Raw genomic sequence first — 8,505 nt, 5'->3', positions numbered from 1 at the left:
AAGATTCACCCTGCATGTCGAAGGTAGAAATGTAGGAATTGATCTACATAAACAATTGGTATGCCTCACCGTCCAACACATTCATTCGGATTTATAGTGCGGAGAAGCCTCCACATGTTCTAACGAAGTTTGTCATGGACAAATGCATCGTGTAGGAAGTATCATATCACATCTCAGTAGTATTGTCAGCTAGGCTGCACCAAAAGAAGAAGGCACCTTGGCACGCTCTTCCATTGCGGATCGGGTTACACGAGGTACATAATTTCAATCATGCAGATGTCGAAGTAGAGGAGATGAAGAAATATCCATTCGATGCCTGAAGTTACAATCTGTATGACCAACATTGTCTTGTGAAAGACCACTGCACGAGAGTACATTTTAGTTGGATCCACAGGGCATGTCATTGGGAGGAGGAATACCCATGGAGATATTGTTACAACTTCTCTAGACCCAATGAACCAGTCGGCCTCGCTGTGGAATGGGTAGTGAAGCAGCATCCCGGAGAGCACCAGAAGTAGCAGTAATAGAGGTAAACATTCCAATGCGCGACAAGGTCAAGAGGAAGATTGTCGACAACATGAAGGAAGAGCAAATATACAAGTTCCTAGCAGACTCACTTGCGCAAAATTCAGCTTTGGCAATAGAGGCAAAGAGGCAACAAGACGACAAGAGGAATGTGCAAAGATAGAGGGAAAAACAAAGAATGGAGGAAACAGAGAACGAGTTACATGAGTTGAAGGAGAAAATCTAGAAGGTACAGGATATACGAAGACAGGAGAAGGAAGCGCAACAGGAACATGTACAATAGGGGGCACAACTTGTACATATATGAAACCGTGCTTGTACAAGTAGTAGACTCATTAGAACAACTAGCATCAGGCAGATATGGTGAACCATCATAGGAGCAGGACTTCACTCAGGAGATAGAGAAAGCACTTGAATAGATGGATACAGATATGGATCAACAGGAGTTAGAGCAAGACATCGACCTCATGCATCATCACCAAGAGGTCGACCCACCAGCTTCACTGCATCCAGAAGAGGAGCAAGTCCCAAGCAACCAAGGAGAAATTGAGATCCTTGGAGACAATCCAGAGAAGGAGAGGCACAAAATCTCATTCGATAAGTCTCAACATCGAGTTGTGAAATCTCGCAGAGTGTCGAATCTAGATGATCATATATCTCCTGCGCAATTTGAGGAACGAGTGATCATGTCTGATGTGCACAAACATCTAGCAGCATTGCCCAATGCTACCAGAGCATATGCCGAAGCCACTAGCTCGAGTGTTCGCTTCTTGATAGTTGAGAACGAGAAAATGGCTAAGGCGCTACACATGGCCAAGTAAGGAGTGAATTTAATGAAGTATTGTCCCTTGACACAGTCATGTGGGCATTGTATTCCAATTTTGGTATCGTGCATAAGGCAGTTGTCCATCTCAACTGTTGGCAACAACAATGTGCTAGGAGATCACGTATCTTGTCGAACGTGCATACTGATGTTGATTACATGCAAACACGTACAATGAGATACAAGGGAGCCCTGCTACATTTTGCTAAGATGATGAAGCCCAGAGTGGTCGAGTTGAAGGCACACATCCGGAGTCAGATCCAAAACTATGAAAATCTTCCACAGCTCATCACTAGTCTACAGGCTTCTTGTGCATGGGTATTAAGGAGTATGGATGTTGTTGTGCACACACATGTGATCCCAGCTATTGGGACACTCTCCCTGGCGAAGACAAAGGCATAGGTCTGACTAGATCTTGACTCGTACTTTGACGAGTTGATGCGCATAGCCACTAGCGCAGAATTGGTGATCAGTGCAGTCACCATGAAGAAGTATGTTGCTGGTCCTGCTGCACTCAAGACAATGATGCACATATTATCAGATGAGTTGGAGAGAGGAGCTCGAGCAATGTATCCAGATGCTATGAAGGCAAGAGTTTGTTTCCAGAAAGATGTCACCTTAGAGTACACGGACACCATCGCAAACTACTGAGCTTGGCATCAGTTCAGTACTATTGACCACCATGAGGATGTCGAAGAGCTGGTATTCTCATAGTTTTCTGAGTCATAGTGATGTCTTGCATGGTTTTCTTAGGCCTATTTTGTCTCACATGGTTACATGTATAGATTATATGTAATGTCTTGTCAAGTGTAAGTTCAAGTGTTGATAGTTGGATGTAAGAGTCATAAAGTAGATGAAGAGTCATGAGGGTAGGTGAACTGTCACAAAGGGGAATGTCAAGGGTCACCCCAACCTTTGCTATATATAGTCCCTCATAACTCATTGTATAGGCTTTTGGTCAGCCAAGCTTCCGATAGGACTATCTTAGAGAGAGCTTGGACAATTTTGTAACAAGCCTTGGCTTCTCCACTAAACAAAGCTAGTATACCTCTTTGGAGGAGTAGGTGACAGTGGCTGTAATGTTCTGTTGTCAGAACTAGTGGTTGGACATGGATGTATTGTATGACTGGAACTTACACTTCTTAATATAATAGAGGCAACACATTTCATGCATATGTCATATTGTATTTCAGCGATCTTGTTTACTATAAATGATATATGTATATGTTTTCTTATGCATTCATGTGTAGCTATTTTCTTCATATGCATGTATGAATATTTCTGAAATGTCTATTGGTTTAACCATCACTTTGGATTGCTAGCTTACTTGTCTTCCATGTTGTGATGCATCTTTGCTCGTGTGTTCCCTTCTTAACTCTGCGTTGTCACATGTTTCCAAGGGGCGCACTCACTTCACCCTCCATGTGTTAGAACCTCTCATGCACCTTCCAATTGACTTACTGCAAATGTCACACTCTTGCTACCAACAAGGACATCTTACTTGCCTTTGTGCGAAACCGCGGTCAAGGTGATATCGTACGACCTACTGCTCGGACTCCTACACCAAATGGTCTGAGTTCTAACTGGGACTTCTTACCGAGGAGATCCCCTAACATGTTGGCGGGTCCATCATGTCAACAACTGCATAAGGGTCCTCCTATAGTTGTTGAATGATCTTTCACACCTTCTCATCTTTCTTTCATTCTATCGTTACTTCTTCTGTCCAATCAGATTTTGGAATGGAAATAACACATAATAAATGCTATGTGCCTTCCTTTTTCCTTGAGAGTGCATTTTCCACAATACTTTCCTATCACTTTTTGTAGATAATTTCAAATTCATAACCCAAAATATTTGTAACCCATTTTTATTTCTCTTTTAAAGATATTATTTGTTCCAAGAATTACTTCAAACTATCATGATCTATTTTCACTTTGAAGTATCTTCCTATTAGACATGGACTCCATTTATTAATTACACGTAACATGACCAACATTTATTTCATATAGGGGCTTTGAGTAAGTTCTTTCTTTTAAGTTTGCTACTTTCAAAGGCAACGAGCCTTCCTTCTTGCCTCAAAATTGCACCAATACCATGGCCTGAGACATCCATGTTGGAAGAATAATTTGTTATTGATGTAAAATGATGACTTGATGAAGATAATGATACCATATGCTCAAATATAACATTAATGCCTTTCCAATGAGCTATATCATACCTCCTTAATCCTCTCGAATGAGGATAAATGATTTCTTTTAAGTGGAGAAACTAGTTTTGGTCCCCCTCTTCAAGTTCGCCTATCTTCAGATCAAGTTGGCGCCCCTATAAACATGATGGTTCAGTGTGGGATTAAATGTTTTTAAATTAGAGCGATGCTACTCATTTCATCATCCAACTCGACTAAGGAGACAAGAAGAATTCGGATATATGGAGAAGAAGTATAAGGGTTCATATCTCATGAACATAGGAGTTGGTTGCAGGAACAAGATGTCGATTCTATCTTTGTTTTTGGTTAACGTTTCTTAGAGGTGTTTCTATTGGAATTTGTTGATGAAGAAGGCATCTTCTAGGTAGAATAGGAATTGTTTTTGGAGTATTACTTTGGCCTCCTTGTGCCACTAAATTTGGCCTAAAACTCAACCTATTTCAGACCTGTGGTAAAGACTAGATTCAACCTCTTGAAAATATGAGATTGGTCCTATAGCTAAGCCCTATTATAGACCTCACACCTATGACTCAACCTACGAATTTTGATCATATGGAGAAGCAAATCTTGGCCCTAAAGTAGAAGTATATCTCGGCCTTGTGGAAAGACCAGAAGCGACCCCTCTCTGCAGATTTTGGTCCTGTGATAGTTGAAAATTTGAAACTTGTTCTAAGTCTACCTTTTTGAAGCAATCCATAAGCCATTTTGAAGTATAATTTGAGAATATACTTTTAAGATGCCTTTGAAATGACCTTTTTGTATATTTTGGAGCAATCCTTAAAGACCTTATTTAGCATACTTATGGAGCAATTTTGGAACAAACCTAGGAGACTTTTTCTAGCAACCTTTAAAGTACCATTTGAGGTGATTTTTGAAGAATCCATAGAGTAGTATTTGAAGAGGTTTGGAGAATAATTTGGTGGATCCTTGATCAACATTTTGAAGTGAATTTGAAGCAATTTTGAAGACATGTTTGGAATTCATCCATGGAGTTGTTTTTTAAGACTTTTAAAGGAGATACCTTGAAACCTTTTTGATAAAAGTTCTAGAGTAAATTGAAAGTTTTTGTAAAACGTCATAGATTGATTAAGGATTGAATTCCTCATATAATGTTGGAGCCTACAAGGATTGGAGTCCTCATTTTAACCAAGTTGGTGCTTGGATTTGTTGAGAGGGTTGGAGTCCTCATTTTGACCAAGTTGGTGATTGGATCTATTGTGAGGATTGGAGTCCGAACCCTTAAAGGAGTCATCGATTTGTTTTACAAGTTAGAGCTTGATTTTTTGTAAAAGAGGATTGGAGTCCTCACTAAATTCATTAATAAAATTATTTTTTGTTCTATTTATTGTGTTCTAGTTTAACTTATGATAAAAAATCTTAATTGACATAATATAATAATTGAAAGAAATATTGATTCATTGTCCCCTGCCCCACCAATATTTCCAATAATTGGTATTAGATCCAACTTCTTCAAGATCAACCTAACAACTGGAAGAAGGATTTTTGAATCACAATGCACAGTAAAGATGCTAAGGTCCCCCAATTTCATGGTACAAATTTTGTCTTTTGGAAGGTGTTGAAGGCTCGAAAATCTCTACCTACAACATTATAAGGGAGACCACCCGGCCGGGAACTTAGAGCAACTCCTTTTCCATTGAAATGGTGGTTCTGACTCGTTAAACTAGGTCTAGTTACCTTCTCTCTATATCCACTAGCTTAAAATATGACTTTCACTTACCAATAGAGAAGATACATCAGATCAGCCCTCTTGCTGATCAGGCAAAAAAGTGATCCTTAAGCTGATTTGGGGCTCATCCAAGCCAAAACTAAATTTTGCCTCTTTGATAAGAGGAATTTTAGGAATGTATAATTAAATATAAATGCAAATTAATCCTAGAATGCAAGAAAAGAGTAAAACGATCCTAAGCCTATCTTGATTAGGAAGATGTAGATCTAACCCAATCGAGAGAAAAATATTTAAATGATTGAGATTTAAATATGTCTGGCTTATAATGAATATCAAGCTAACAAAGTAGTTCAATTAACTAATATTTTGGATACATAATGTTTTTTTGGTATTCAATGATATGCTTATGCATATGCTTATGGAATCTACTTTGAAAAATTGTAATCTTTCATTAATTTGAAAAATTACATGTAGTAGATTCCATAAGCATATGCATAACTGCTGGTCGAAACCAGGTTCATAGTTTAAAAAAAATATTATGTGCTGAAGCCATAAAACATAAGAGTGTTGTACATATTCACCACACAGGGTGATTCAGAGTTTCATGAAAAAGGATAGATTTTCAACATAAATATATACATATATAAAAACTGTGCCATTATGTCCATCAAAATTTTTGTGCCTGATCCCTCCGAGGATAAAATCTGTCAATGTAAGGCCGGTGGTAAAATTGATATTGTTCTGCTCCATGCTGTTCTGTTATCATCCACAGTCCTCTGGGTTGTGTCGTGGCCTCCTTGGATAGCTTGTCAGCAGCCTCGTTATATTCCCTGTAAATGTGTTGGCAGATGATAGAGTTAAATTGGGCCTTATAAACCATAATCTCATCCAGAATGTTTCTGAGGGAATGTGCATGACATGTATTTTTGTTGTTGAACCAGTTTATGATGATTTGTGAGTCCCCAAAGATTTGTATGTTATTGCATGAGTGTGCAAGTGCAAAATGCAATAAATGTCTGAGAGTAATCAGTTCCGCATAATTGTTTGTACCCTCCCCCAATCCCATTTTTATTTTGTAATAGTGTTGGTCAGACAGGTATAGAAGAGATCCTCCCCCACATCCATGAGATTGGGCTGCTCCATCGAAGTATGCCCATGGGGTAGTTCGATCAATAATTCCAGGGGCATGAGGGCGAGCTGTAGAGGGTTGTGTCTCTTCAGGTATTTCATGATAAGCAGCAATAACATTTGCAGTGATGAGAGGCCATCGAGCCGGAGAACCTTGGAAGATGATTTTGTTTCTAGTCAACCAGATCTTCCAGCATACGAGGAGGGGTATGCAACGGGTCTTGCTATCTATATGTATTCTATTCCAATTTTTCCAAGCCTCAGTGATCGACAGACCATGCCAGCTGCCTTGTTTTTGGAGGAGGTGAATTATTTGTTGCCATAGCTGCACAGTGAGAGGGCAGGTTAAAAAAAGGTGCTCATTTGTCTCTGTTGCCTGTGTACAGAGGACACACCTGTGCGGCCCAAAATGTGATCTGCGCATGAGGTTTTCTCCAGTTGGTGTCTTGTTGCGTAGCACATTCCACATGAAAAGTCTGGCTCGAGGGGGGGCTTTCAGTTTCCAGATTTTTGACCACCATTCAAGGAGAGTTGGTGGTTGACGATCCAATATCAGGTGTTGATATCCTATTTTTGGAGAGTATTTCCCATTCTCTGCTGGGGACTAGATTAGTTCGTCAGATCCCTCTATTATGTGGACATGTGCTTCATTGAGAGCATGTATATATCCCTCCCAGAAATGATGCCAGGGTTTGGGTATGCCCAAGTGTCATGCAGAGTACCAGACTTGTTCGAATATGGAGCTGCTTCCCCTGTCTGCGATCTGTCCGATCGATTTAATCTGCCTCTAATTTAGGAATAGTATAAGTTTAGTAGGTAAGCAATGCATATTTCCCCCATCGGACCATGGATCCAGACCTATGCGTGCCAAGTTGCCTTCTTTGATTTTCCAGGCAAGTCCCTCTCAGATGCTAGGCATGGTATGGAGAATGGATTTCTAGACAATTGATATCCCAGCTCGAGGCCAGGTTGGGTTACGGATCCAGTCCATGAGGTGTTGAGGCCAGATGTATTTATGATAAGTGACCTTGGTCCAGAGATTCTGAGTAGTGAGTAAGGACCATCCCATTTTAGCTGCAAGTGCATGTGCAAAGGCATGGAGGTCTTTTAATCCCCACCCACCCCATTTTTTTGGTAGGGTGATTTGATTCCATCCCACCCATGCATAGGGCTTGCCTTCTTTGTATCCATTCCAAAGGAATCTGCAACAGATCTTTTGGATGCGAGTGAGTATCCCTCTAGGAATCCATGCCAAAGTCATCCAGTACATGGGTGTGGCTTCCAAAATAGATTTTATGAGCACTAACCAGCCTGCTCTTGAAAGGAAGTGATGGTTCCAGTTTTTTAGCCTTTTCTCAACTTTTGTAACGAGCCAGATCCAATCTGCAATATGATAGCTGTGAGGTTTAAGCCTGAAGCCCAGGTATTTTAGCCCATCCTCCATAAGATGTTGCTGGAAAGGAAAAAGATGGGATACAGATCTGGCTTCCAAGGGAGAAGTGTAGGAGAGAGTGATGGTAGACTTTGAGTGGTTTGCTTCCATGCCAGTGGATTTTGCAAAGAGTTTGAGGATGTCATGGAAGGTTGATGAGTCCCTCTAACTGCCATCGAGGAAGATGAGGACATCATCGACAAAAAGAAGGTGGGTGAGGTGGCAGAGAGCATTCAAATGTAATCCATGTAGTCGACCTTCCCTTTTGGCTGCTGAGAGGAGCTTGCTCAGGGCCTCCATAACAATGAGAAAGAGGAGAGGGGAAAGTGGGCATTCTTGCCAAAGGCCTCTCTCGGCATGAAAGAAATGTGAAGCAGAGCCATTTATGAGGACACTGAAAGTGGTAGAGGTTATGCAACACATGATCCAGTTGATGAAAGGAGGGGGAAACCCAAGGTGGGTGAGGATCATTTTGATGTATAGCCAGCTAACCTTGTCGAAAGCTTTGGCTAGATCAATTTTAAGAATGACACCTTTGATATTTTTATGATTGATAGAGTGAAGTGCTACTTGTGCAGTGCTGATGGCTTCGTGAATTTGTCTATTTTGTAGGAAGGCAAATTGTTCAGAGGATATATGTCTAGACAACATAGGACGGAGCCAGTTTGCTATGATCTTGGCCATGATTTTATACAAGATATTGC

This window comes from Pinus tabuliformis, chromosome 6 (genome assembly GCF_031772625.1).
Source record: "Pinus tabuliformis cultivar Carrire ecotype Pingquan chromosome 6, CPIR1, whole genome shotgun sequence".
In the NCBI taxonomy this organism is placed as follows: Eukaryota; Viridiplantae; Streptophyta; class Pinopsida; order Pinales; family Pinaceae; genus Pinus; species Pinus tabuliformis.
The sequence above is the reverse complement of the archived record's forward strand: the minus strand, read 5'-3'. Positions refer to the sequence as shown.